This window comes from Cupressus sempervirens, chromosome 9 (assembly GCF_028749045.1).
Source record: "Cupressus sempervirens isolate cs-2001-9-10 chromosome 9, ASM2874904v1, whole genome shotgun sequence".
Lineage (NCBI taxonomy): Eukaryota > Viridiplantae > Streptophyta > Pinopsida > Cupressales > Cupressaceae > Cupressus > Cupressus sempervirens.
In genome coordinates, this window is record NC_143126.1 from 512,107,319 (window position 1) to 512,120,690 (window position 13,372).

Below are 13,372 nucleotides of genomic sequence, written 5' to 3' on the forward strand. Positions count from 1 at the left end.
ACAGTCTCCCAAATTCTCCACAACTAATAGAGGAAAGAGATAAAGTAATAACCATGTCATCTCTCATGTGACATACATGAGCACAAACCAGTGATCACAATATCTAACCAATCCAAAAATTGAACATCCAGGAAGATAACCAAGACCAAGAGAAACCATGCAAATCATAACCTGTATCATGTCCTTCTACACACACCTCTAGATGTAAACTGTGCAAGTATGATCTCCTCCATAAAACTCCAACAAGAAGCCTCAACAACACCCAAACCATACCATATAAATAATCATGGATGTAAGCCTCTCACAAGAAGACCAAACTCATAAACCATTCCTAATCCAAGGAATATGCCCAATATCTCCCAAAGTCAACCAGCGTAACAACATATGCACATGAAGATAACCAATGCTAAACCATCTCTCAAATGAACCCTCAAGAACTAACTCATGTACCATAGCTCAAGATCCATATCCATGAAAGACAAGCATAAATATAATGCAACTGAGATAAACAATGGGCTATACCTCTCAAGTAGCAAACCACCAAGTTGACCAAAAGTGGGGAATGAGAATGCTCATCAAGATACTCAAGTTTCCAATCAAGACTCATCTAAGAACAATCTCCTCTCAAGTCCATATCAGGTGACTACCCCTCAAACTTCCTGCTGAAACCATCAACTGTCCCAACAAATACTTCTCTAATCCAAGAGAAATCAGCATCACCACCGTCTCTAAGTATCCATGAGCACCTATAACCAATCAATCCATGCCAACTCCAAATGCAACATAGCAATATCATGAAGTATCTAGCTTATGATCAGTGTACTCAATACCAAGAAACTAAACCAAGATCAATGTCAAAGTTCCAACCATGGCCTTCGGAACATAAACATGACAACATGATCTATCCATCTCAAACAAAGAGATAACATGCTCCACATGAACATACTATAACATGTCATAACTCTAAACGTGTATCAAGAGTATACCATGACATAATAATGAAACCATCCTCATACCAAGGATAACATGCCAAATAAAAGCATAAATCATACCTTTACCAAGAACCCTATGAGTCCTCAAGATGCAACCATCTCCATACACCATGAAGAAAACCATCTCCACATACCATGAAGAACCATCTCCACACACCATGAAGATAACCAAGAACTCCATGAGTCCTCAAGATCTAACCATCTTCACACACCATGAAGATAACTAAGTACACCATGCAAATGTCAAAGACACTTTTGTAGCAATAGGATCTAAGACAAACCTCCAACATCTATAAACACTCAATAAATATATCAATGCCAACAACTCCAACTCAACCGTGGTACCAAGTCACTTATGGCATCATAAAATTCATCTCCTACATGAAGATCCAAACCAAACCAGGAACTAATCCTGCACTATCACCCCATCATTGTCACAAGCTCCCACTAAATTGTGTATCCAAGCTATCCATGACATCATGATGAAAAACCATCTTCTAACCATGAGAATCAACCAAGGCATCAAACCATCAAAGAACTCAAAGTGCACATCATGAGCTCCTCAAAAGAAATCAAATAACCATGATCCTCAACCAAGAAGATATACCACCATAATTGAATAAGAAAATCCAAGCTAATGAACATCAAGGATGTACCTATATATCCAATCATGTCATGCCAAAATCCATGACACCATGATCACATCCATGAACCAAGCATCTATCTCTCAAAGTGTCTAACCTGTCAACATAAATAGTCAACCACAATCCTCCACCATGACTGTACCTAGTAACAACATATCATCCCTTCTACATGAAGAAAAATTAGCAAATCATGTGACTTAGGGCATAGACAACCCAAATCCAAGCCACCAATCTGAATATGCATCAATAATGAAAGATCAATGGGCAAAGACAACCCACAACCAAGCTATAAATGCAACCTATAAGTATAGACCGCTTACAATACTACACAACTTTTAGATCCAACAAGTCATCATACATATCCAAACCAAACATTGATAACCATATCATCATGAGACCAAACTTGAGTATACAATGACATCAAATCTTAAATTTCCAATGTCATAAACTCACAATGTTACCATAGTCAAAATATATACCATAAACTATTCAGATAAATATATCAATAAATAAATCATGCCAAACCTATACCAAATCTGAACCAATGTGTAGAGCTCTCCAAGAGCTTTCCGTTGACTACTTGAAGTTCAAAATTCGACTCCGTATGCCCAAGTTATGCCCTAATCTGTGCTTAAAATAAACTACATCTGCCTTTAGGGCTCTTAAAACCTGAAAAAATCTCAAAATCATAGAACCCAAGCTATACCATGTTGTAGTGCTCTGAATTAGCTTTCCAACGCCTGTAAGAACTCTGAAATCTGATATTTTGAGAGAAAGTTATGGCCATTTTACTAAGACAGTCTTTTTACCATTTTCAGTACGATTTTTAATTTTTTTAATTTTCTCTGTGATGAAAATTCAGACGGGATTAAATTTTGACGGCCATCATAGGCTGAAACCAAAAAACTCTTTCATTTCCTCTAAACATGGCCAAACTAGGGCATATTATATCTCAAAATTTATGAAAATGTAGATCCAATGGTGAGGTTTGTTTTTACCCAGGAGGTCATTTCTGCAAGCTCCTCCTAAAACCCTCATTTTAAATGAAACATCCGAAAAATCCTTTTGTTAAAAAAATTTCACATGCCCAAATCTACCAACATCCCATCATAACAGCAAATCCAAAACCCTCAAATCTGCAATAAATCATTCATATATTTTGCCCTTTCTTTTATCCTCTCATGCATTCCCATGGATTCAATCTAGGGTTACAATAATAAAACCATAGCTCTGATACCACTTGTAAGGAAACTTGGCAACAAAGAATATAACCATTTCCACATAACCCATAATAGATCTAAAATAAATACAGAATTAAAATCCACATGCAAGAGAATAGACAACATACCCACAAAATTGTGACACAAGATATACCCTGGAAAACCCTCATTGAGGGAAAAACCCAGCCTCCAAAAGCATCCATCATCATGTATTATTTAGCAAAAAATACCATTGCCATACAACCATGGAAGCCTTCATGGCCATAGCCACAACCGAGCAAACTATGTGAACAAGCATGAATCCACACATCCCATGCCATGCTTCCAACCTTCACAAATGCTCTCTTGGCTAACCTATCAAGCCTTGTCCCGCTCGACTCTTTCCTTTCTTACTCTTCTCCTCTACAAAAACTACCCTTGTGGTTGCTTATATAGTAGCAAGTCCCACAAAACTACTAAGTGGTATTACATAAACCATGTGCTACCTAACCCACTGACCCCACATTTAATATTGTGCATTTAATTCGTTTTCCCAATATTAAATAATTACATAAAATATTTTCACAATGTTACAATACAACTCATCAAAAAATATTCCATGGGAATCTTTACATGTTGCACGTCCATCTAGGTACAACATTACATGATAAAATAAAATAATAAAATAACAATATTATGCAATGTGTGCAACACCCATTATCTCAACAACATATACATACATATACATACATACATATACATATATATACATACATATATATACATATATATACATACATATACATACACACACACACACACACACACACACACACACACACACACACACACAAAGTATCTACATAGAGTAAATTAGTATCATTTTTTTATCTATGTCAATGTGATTGATTACATATCAATCAATTTTATCTTTCTCTTACGAAATGAATCTTTTATTAAAAAATAAATGGGTTAATATGATATTTATAACTTTAACCTTTATTAGTTAATAAAAGATATTGCAAGATTATGTATGGCATTATTTACTTGAGGTAAAATCTTTCAAGACTCATAAGAGATTATCCCTTTGTTAAAATAATGAACCATGGAATGCATACAAGTCCAATAGTTACTCTTGAACTATTGATGAATGATTTTTCTCGTTTTAAGATCCATGCCAAAATAAAAACTTTTAAAATTAGTTCCTTATTAAAGTACACATTCAATATTAACATACTTAATCTACTTCTCCAAACTTTTATAAATCCACATATAATTATGAAATAATCCTTATATACAGATAGATAGATAGATAGATAGATAGATAGATAGATCGATAGATAGATCGATCCTACATTTATCAAACACTTATTACATCCATGGAAATAAATATAATGAGACAATCTTAAATCAAATAGGGCTTCTAACACTTTCTTACACAATATTCCTAAAGATCCAAAACAAGATAATGAGACATGAGACATTTCTTTGGCATAATATGTCAGGGACATGTCATTCTTAAACATATATAGATTAGTTCATCAACAAAGAATGAGACATAATGACAAGTCAATTATTGAGAATAGATAATTTTGTGCTACACTTCACACTCAAGTAGACCTAGAAGAGTGTTCCTAGAATTTATTAAAAAAAAAATTTAAGTAAATGCAAATAGATGAACTTGCAATAGTATTTAATTATATATATTTAAATAACATTTTGTTGAAGTATTTATAAACATACACATACATATGTAATGCCCCGCCAAGGGATCCAAAAGAATAAACCTAAAGTTTCACTAAGTTTGCTAAACATTTTTTTTTTTTTTTTAAAAGTAAGAATGTATAACATACACATCAAACACTTAGTAGCGGAAGCAATAACATGTAATCATCGATAACCATACCTTGCAAGTTACACCTTAAGGATCCCAAGACGTTGAGTCACGTTTAAATTTAATTAATTCTAAGTCTAACAACTATCACATACATATGAAAGAATAATCAGAAGTCCCATGTCCATATAATACATTTGTTCCGAATGCCTCTTGGCAAATTAATTTGGAATGCTCAATCATCCACTATACAAGTCACAGGGTATGAAAGGCTTAAAAGAATATACATATGTAAAGATAAAGATACAACATCCTCAAATCCATGATACAAAGTACAGTAAAAATATATGAAACTATACACTATACATGATACATCCATACATCCATAATGATAAAACATCTATCATAAAATCTAACCATCCATCATAATAATCCAAGAACATAGTGAAGGTAAATGCCAATCACGAAAACTCCAGCCACGGTGACCACGAAACGGATCTCAATGGTAAGAGTAAAAGCACTACCACCCGACCGCGTGGAACCTAAATGGTCCACTCCCACTGCGCTGAGGAGATAGTCTCAAGTTCCAAACAAGGTATCAAAACACAAAACACAAGTACTCTCTAAGTCTGGAAATCCTAAAAGTATACTAACTCAAGGGTTCCTAAAAAGATCGACATCTAAACCCAGAGGTACCACAAGACACGTAGGAAACCTAATATGCAAGCGGGAAAGTGTCATCGCAAAAGTCACGTAGAAGTTACTCGAGCAATCCCTTAGGAATCTTGGGTCCCTACTAATCCCTACGGCCACTAGTGTCCTCTCGTACTGACGAGGCATACTATGAAACGCAAGGTCATAACCAAGCGTTCTCTCTACCCCATCCTAGTCTGTACTAGCATTCAAGGCATGGGAGAGAACATACAATTATCTTATTAGGTTCATTAATTATATATATATATATATATATATATATATATATATATATATATATATATATATATATATATATGTGGGGAGGGGTTTGACCCACCCCCCACTCATTTATTTGGTTGGCGGCATTAATGCACGCCTGTACTACGTAATCGCAGGGGACAGGCCGTGTGCTGCATTTGATTAAATGCAACTAGCGATTGACTATCGCTTAATATATGTTTTAATAAACTTCATTACATTCCCTCTTTAACATGGTTATAATTTGATTTTTTTTGGTTAAAGTTTTATAAACTTTTGTTATGTTTTAAATAAAGTAAGATATGTTTAGAGTTTTCTTATAAACTTTTATTAATATTTTTTTTAATTAAAGTAATTTGTTAAAAGTTATATATATATTTTAATTATTATTTTAATAGATAAATGATTATTAACTAATTTAGTTAATATTTAATTGAATTAAAGTTAATTAATAAATGGGTATTATTTGATTAAATTATAGGCTTCTATTTCTAAGATCAATAAATATTATAATTTGAATAAATAATTACTTTTGTTTATTTTGAAAGAATTGACTTAAAAGCGAATAGAGGTTATTGTGCAATCTATAGGTATGTAAGAATGGGTTAATTTATAAGAGTAGTTCTAAAAATCTTATTTACTTGAAAATACACGTTGAACTAGAACTTTGCCTTTAACTCAACTGTATCTTTTCAAAACAAACCCAATTGTGAGACTATGATGTTTTCTATATATTATTTATGCTTTGAGTGTTTTGGGAGTTTGTTGTAGTTTTGACCAGTTTAGGTTGTTGCTAGAGGCTTGGGGGTTATGCGTTTGTGATATTATGATGATTTGTTCTCGATCTTTTCAAACCAACCAAGGTAATGTGATAGTATGCTCTATGATGGATGTATTTATCGTTTGTTATTGCTTTCCAGTTTCCTTGTGTGAAGCTGAGGTGTATGTATTTGAGATACCTAACTTAACCATTTTTGAGTCTCGATCAGTTATATTTGATAACCATTTTTGAGTCTCGATCAGTTATACTTGGATTGCTTTTCGGTCGCTTGAAAGGACTGAAGTGTTTGTTATGTTCTTGATGATGTCATGTTTTGACTTGACCATTTTGGAGTCTTCGATCAGTATTGTAATTTACTATTGAGATACTTTCTGGTTGCTCATTGGAGAACCATTGGATTTTGTGATTTATCATTGATGCCTTCAGTTGCTGATAGAGAACTGTCGTGGTCATATGATTATTATTTGGTGCTTATCTGTTGCTCATGAAGAACTGATGTAGTTTTGTGGCTTATCTTTTATGATGTCTTTTCAGTTGCTTGTATAGGACTGAGTTGGTTTTATTATGATTCTTTGATTTATGATTTCATGAGCCTAGGGTAGGTTATCTATGTGTAGTGTTGGGAAGTGGCTTGCAATGGGGATCGGGGCCCTAAGAGGCTGCCTGGCGTAACCCATTGTAAGTTGTTTTAATAAGTGAAAACATTTACACTAAATAAGGGAAAATGAACCTAATAAGATAATTGTATGTTCTCTCCCATGCCTTGAGTGCTAGTACAGACTAGGATGGGGTAGAGAGAACGCTTGGTTATGACCTTGCGTTCCATAGTATGCCTCGTCAGTACGAGAGGATACTAGTGGCCGCAGGGATTAGTAGGGACCCGAGATTCCTAAGGGATTGCTCGAGTAACTTCTACGTGACTTTTGCAATGACACTTTCTCGCTTGCATATTAGGTTTCCTACGTGTCTTGTGGTACCTCTGGGTTTAGATGTCGATCTTTTTAGGAACCCTTGAGTTAGTATACTTTTAGGATTTCCAGACTTAGAGAGTACTTGTGTTTTGTGTTTTGATACCTTGTTTGGGACTTGAGACTATCTCCTCAGCGCGGTGGGAGTGGACCATTTAGGTTCCACGCGGTCGGGTGGTAGTGCTTTTACTCTTACCATTGAGATCCGTTTCGTGGTCACCGTGGTTGGAGTTTTCACTATGTTCTTGGATTATTATGATGGATGGTTAGATTTTATGATAGATGTTTTATCATTATGGATGTATGGATGTATCATGTATAGTGTATAGTTTCATATATTTTTACTGTACTTTGTATCATGGATTTGAGGATGTTGTATCTTTATCTTTACATATGTATATTCTTTTAAGCCTTTCATACCTTGTGACTTGTACAGTGGATGATTGAGCATTCCAAATTAATTTGCCAAGAGGCATTCGGAACAAATGTATTATATGGACATGGGACTTCTGATTATTCTTTCATATGTATGTGATAGTTGTTAGACTTAGAATTAATTAAATTTAAACGTGACTCAACTCTTGGGATCCTTAAGGTGTAACTTGCAAGGTATGGTTATCGATGATTACATGTTATTGCTTCCGCTACTATGTGTTTGATGTGTATGTTATACATTCTTACTTTAAAAAAAAAAAAAAAAGTTTAGCAAACTTAGTGAAACTTTAGGTTTATTCTTTTGGATCCCTTGGCGGGGCGTTACAACATACATATGTAAATATGTGTATATGTTTGTATAATATGTATGTGTGTGTTTATGTGTGCGTACACACACATGTGCATGTATTATATATAGTAAATTAATATTGTTGTTTTATTTATGTTGATATGATTGATTACATATCAATCAATTTTATCTTTCTCTTATGAAATGAAGCCTATGTTAAAAAAATAAATGGGTTTATTCTGATATTTATAACTTTATTAACCTTTATTAGTTCAATAGAAGATATTGCAAGATTACATAGGGCATTATTTTCTTGAGGCCAATTTTTTTAAGACTTGTAAGAGATGTTCCCTTTATTAAAATAATGAACCATGGAATGCATACAAATATAGTAGTTGCTCATAAACTATTGATGAATGATTTTTCTCATTTTAAGATGCATGGCAAAACAAAATCTGTTAAGATTAGCTCCTTATTAAATTACACACTCACGATCAATTTGTAGACACAAAATGGATGACAAAAGAAATAATAATTATAAATGCTTAATCCTACTTGTCCAAACTTTTATAAATCCACATGTTATATTATAAATTAAATAGTATTATAATATTTATCAAATTCTTATTACATTCATGGAAACAAACATAACAAGATAATCTTTGTTGGAAATGTAATGACAAGCAAGTGACTGAGAGGGGGGGGGGGGGGCAAGGGGTGAATTAGGAACCACTTAAAATTTTCACACTTAGATTACTTCTCCTTTACTTCTTTAGATTCTCTAACCTACTTTCATGCATGAACATAAAACAATAAATAAATCAAAACCACAACACTTTGACAAAAGATTTGGTAACCCATAAACCCTCCAAAGAGAAGGTAAAATTGGGGTGGGGATGATACCCACAATGATTCACTATTGTTGTAATAAAGTTGGACTATTAGGGCTTACAATTGATCACTTCTGGTGATCTATTCTATTAGGAGTATGAAGGACTACTAGGTCCACCTTGTAAAATGATTTTAGAATACAATGAAGTATGTACTCTGTTAAGAGATTCAACAAATGACTGTTAGGTCCACCTGGTTAGAGGATTTGATTGATGCACCTATTAGAATGAATCAACTGGTTGATCTTTGTTTGCTAATTTAGATCCTTTGAATAATATAATCATGTGACTCTGATAGCTAAGTCTTTGTCTTTCCCTTTATACTACATTGTAGCCTGCTTACTCAATCTACTCCATATTCGCTTCTTGTGCCTTTCAAATATTCATGTATCTCACATTCTATATCTTAGACAAATGAATTTGTCTTCCTTATAAACTCCTCAATCAATAACTTCATACCAAGTTGGCTCACACAATAGATATCTTCATAATTACCAAAATATACCTTCAAGTCAGCCAAAAGATGATGCTCAGGCAACACTGTGCATTTTGATGTTTTGTTGATGCTTGGGCAATGTAGTGAGCTTGGGTGATACTATGGCACTTGGGTACCATTGGATGCTTAGGAAATACTATAGAACTTGGGTGATGCTGGAGCATCCTAACTTGAATTGGTAGCTTGGGTCACACAGAAAGCTCAACTAACACTATGAACTTGGTTCACATCAAGAATTTGGTTTCCACTAATAATACTTGAAAACTTGATTTATATTGTGATCTCAGTTAACATAATATACCTTCATCTACTCAGGCTATACTAAAATCTTCTTATTTGATGGAAATCTTGGCTGCAGTATTAACTGACCTTCCTGAATACTTAAGTGGTTTGTCACTAATTGACAATATGTCTTGCCATAGGGTCAACAATCTCCCCCTTTGGCATTAGTGACAAAAATACTTATCTAGAGTAGTTCTATCAGCTATAAAAAAATTCTTGACCAATTTTTTTTTGTCAAAATCCCACTCTACATGTGCTAGGTGCTACAACTTAGTTTGAATTGAAAAACTTCATGGCTCGATTACAACTAATCTAAATTTTTTGATTTTTTAAAATTGTTTATTTTTTGTGTACATTTGATCATCTACACCATACACATATTCCTCCATACGTTTCTACTATATATCTCCTCCTTGATTACATAATATACTTTCCCTTTTGTACATTTTCTACCATATTTACTTAACATATATTGACAAGGTAATACCAAAATGTGTGAGGAAATCATTATGCAATTTCTAAATTAAAGATATAGTTTTACCCCAATTTTCTTGCAATACCTTCAAGATGTGCAATTCAATTTGAAGTTCAGTTGATAACTCCATCATGAGATCTGCAACTAAGAAGTTTGTATCATGTACTAATATCTTTTCATGTGCCAGATGTTTTTGCATCACATCCATGTGAGGAAGTATCATACTCTGGATATCTTATTATTTCCCTTATTCTTGCTTTCTCCCTAAATAGCTTTACCCGTAAATCTATAAAAAATATGACCTTTACAAAATGATTGGAGTTGGAAGTCGAGTCAAGTGCTAGCTGACTAGCACTATTCTTTAAGTCTTCATCTATCTTTGTTAGTTTATCTTTTATTTCCTTAGTAAAAATTGAAGTATCACATAATTTTGCAAACAAGAAAACAATATTATTTACGACTCCTTTAAGAGTGGATAATTCCACTTGATCAATAGTAATTTTATTTGCTACATTTTCCAAAAAAATATTTTCAAATTTTCTTTCTGCCCTTTCCAGAAGCTTTTCCTAGCCATCTACATTGTTATTGAATTTATGTACAATATAAATTTATTTATCAATAATGGGGGCCTTATTATTTACCTCTATTTGCATAACGTCCAAAAATATGTCCTTAATATCTTCAAGAACTTTTTCTCTATCTCTTTTTGCCTTTAACTTTCTCTGTCATGCTCTTTTCCTCCACATATCACTCAGGATCTCTATCTATTCAAAAGTGATTGGATTGATCCCAATTTGGAATCACAATCTCAGTATCAAGGTCAATCTCATCAAAGATCTTTTCCTTTTCCTTTCCTTTGCTACTAGGAGAAACTATGATTGCTTTATCTTCATCCTTCTTCTCATTTCCACTCAGTTGACTCTTGGATTCTTCTATGTTTTCTTTATCAACCTTGTCCTCATCCTTTCCTATTTTCTACTTTTTTAAGTTTTTCCTAGAGGTAGATTGAGTCTTCTGCTCAATTACTACTTGGGTGGATGAAGGACTTTGATTCTTCTTCATTGATTTCTCTACATTGAATGTAGCAATGACTTGGCTCAAAATGGAGGCTAGAGATGCAATCACATTAGCTTCCATAATTTTTGTATCAGACTCTTCTATAGTCTTTACCTCTTTCTCTTCATCTTTTTCTATTTTACCTTCTTCCTCAAAAATGGTTTTCCACAACTTTTGTGTAGATTGAACAACCTCTTCAATATTGTTAGAAAAAATTTGAAATGCCTTAATTCTTGGAGTCTACCTATTCTCATGCTTTGTCATGGCCTCTTTTATCTCTTCATTTCAGAATTTAGGCATGATGCTCTTCAAGGTTTTCTCTCTACCACCCTTCTCTATTTTCACAGTATTGGTCCATCTCTATGTAGCTGCCTTTAATAAGACATTAAGAGCTTGGCTCTTTACCTCATTAGGGTCACATTTCCACTTAGCTATTTTCTCCACTAGAGAATCCTCTATTTTCTATTGTTCCTCTTTGCCTCTAGATTCATATTTGATGTACTTGAATCCTTCCATACCACTATCTTCCCTCAATCTCTGTAATTGTTTATCAAAAGTTAGTGGGGGAATTATTTAGCTAAATGATAGGAGTGTTCTCCTCTTCATCACCATCATCATTATGAAGTTTTAATTTTCTTTTGGATTTCCTTGCTATTGTGATTATAGGGGTAGCTACCTTCTTAGGTGTAACTTTCTTTGGTGTTGTTACGAAAAATTTCCCCTTCTTGTTTGGAGGTTCTTCCTCTTCTTCCTCTTCCTATTCTTCTTCTTCCTCATCTTTGCCTTTTCCCTCAATGATCATGAGAGGCTCATCTTTCTTCAATTTCTTCTTTAATGTTTCCATCCTCTTCTTCCCTCTTTTGAAGACTTGAGGAATCTCCATTTCTAGAGATATCTTGGTTTTGGCTTCATCATAGGTTCCAAAATATGTTGCCTTGGGGTCAATAGGCTCATTCATAAGAACCTCTATGATATCCTTTGTATAATCAATGTTCACCTCATACCCTAAGGGTTTTCTCCATGCAATCCTAGGTATGATTGCTTGAATGTGAGCATTATCACAATCAACTAAGAAAAATATATCTTGTGCATATTGCTCAACCAATTGTTGAGGTATCCTATACCTATTCTACATTTTCTCCTTAAAATTCTCAAAATATACATCCATGATACTATCAAAGTTCTCTCCCAACTCTTCTATGAAATCATTTATGTGATAGATTACTGGTCTATCCTTACTCCATACCACACTTCCTTTGGATGGAAAGAACTTTTGCACATAGAAAGCAAGGTTTAAGGATAAGTTGTTCTTCACCACTTTGTAAGCCAAATCAACTACTTCGCATGGAACATTGTTTGGCCTGCTCAAACTGTAGATCTTGTGGGCTATGACATGAATCCCAAATTTGATTTCTATGTTAGTAACATTGTTTAATTTCATTCCCCTACCATCTCATTTTGCTAGGGTCTTCTTGGCAAGCTCACCATGAGCTATGATTTTGGTTGTTTTGGGTCTGTCTAACATTGGGTACCCTGTAACTCAGTGAACTATCTTCTTGGTTATCTTCATGGGTTGATCTAGCCAAAAAGACATGTTGTGAACTTTTCTTAGAACATATATGATCCACTTCAGTTGGAAATTATGTGACATATATAGGGCATGTGTTAAACCCTTGACCTCTAGATGGTTATGCTTAGCCTTCATTGTTCCATTCTCATATAATGTATTATACGCTTTATTCATCTCAAATGAACCTAACTCCTAAATAGTGTAGTAATAAAATGACATGAAATCATTAATTAATAGTACCTTTGGAGGTATAGATGAATGTCCTCCCAACAGATCTTTTTTCTCAACAATCACATGATAAAGATTGAATTTAGGTGCCTCATAGACTTATTTTTTCAATAATATTTTAGAACCCTTATTCAATTTTGAACTAGAGCTAGATGCCACAATGCTAGGTGAAGGATGAATTCACATGAACAACTGATAACTCTTCCTACAACTTCACACTTCAACACTTCACTCTTAAGCATACAAGGGCTTGAAATCACTTTGAATTTTGAATGCAAG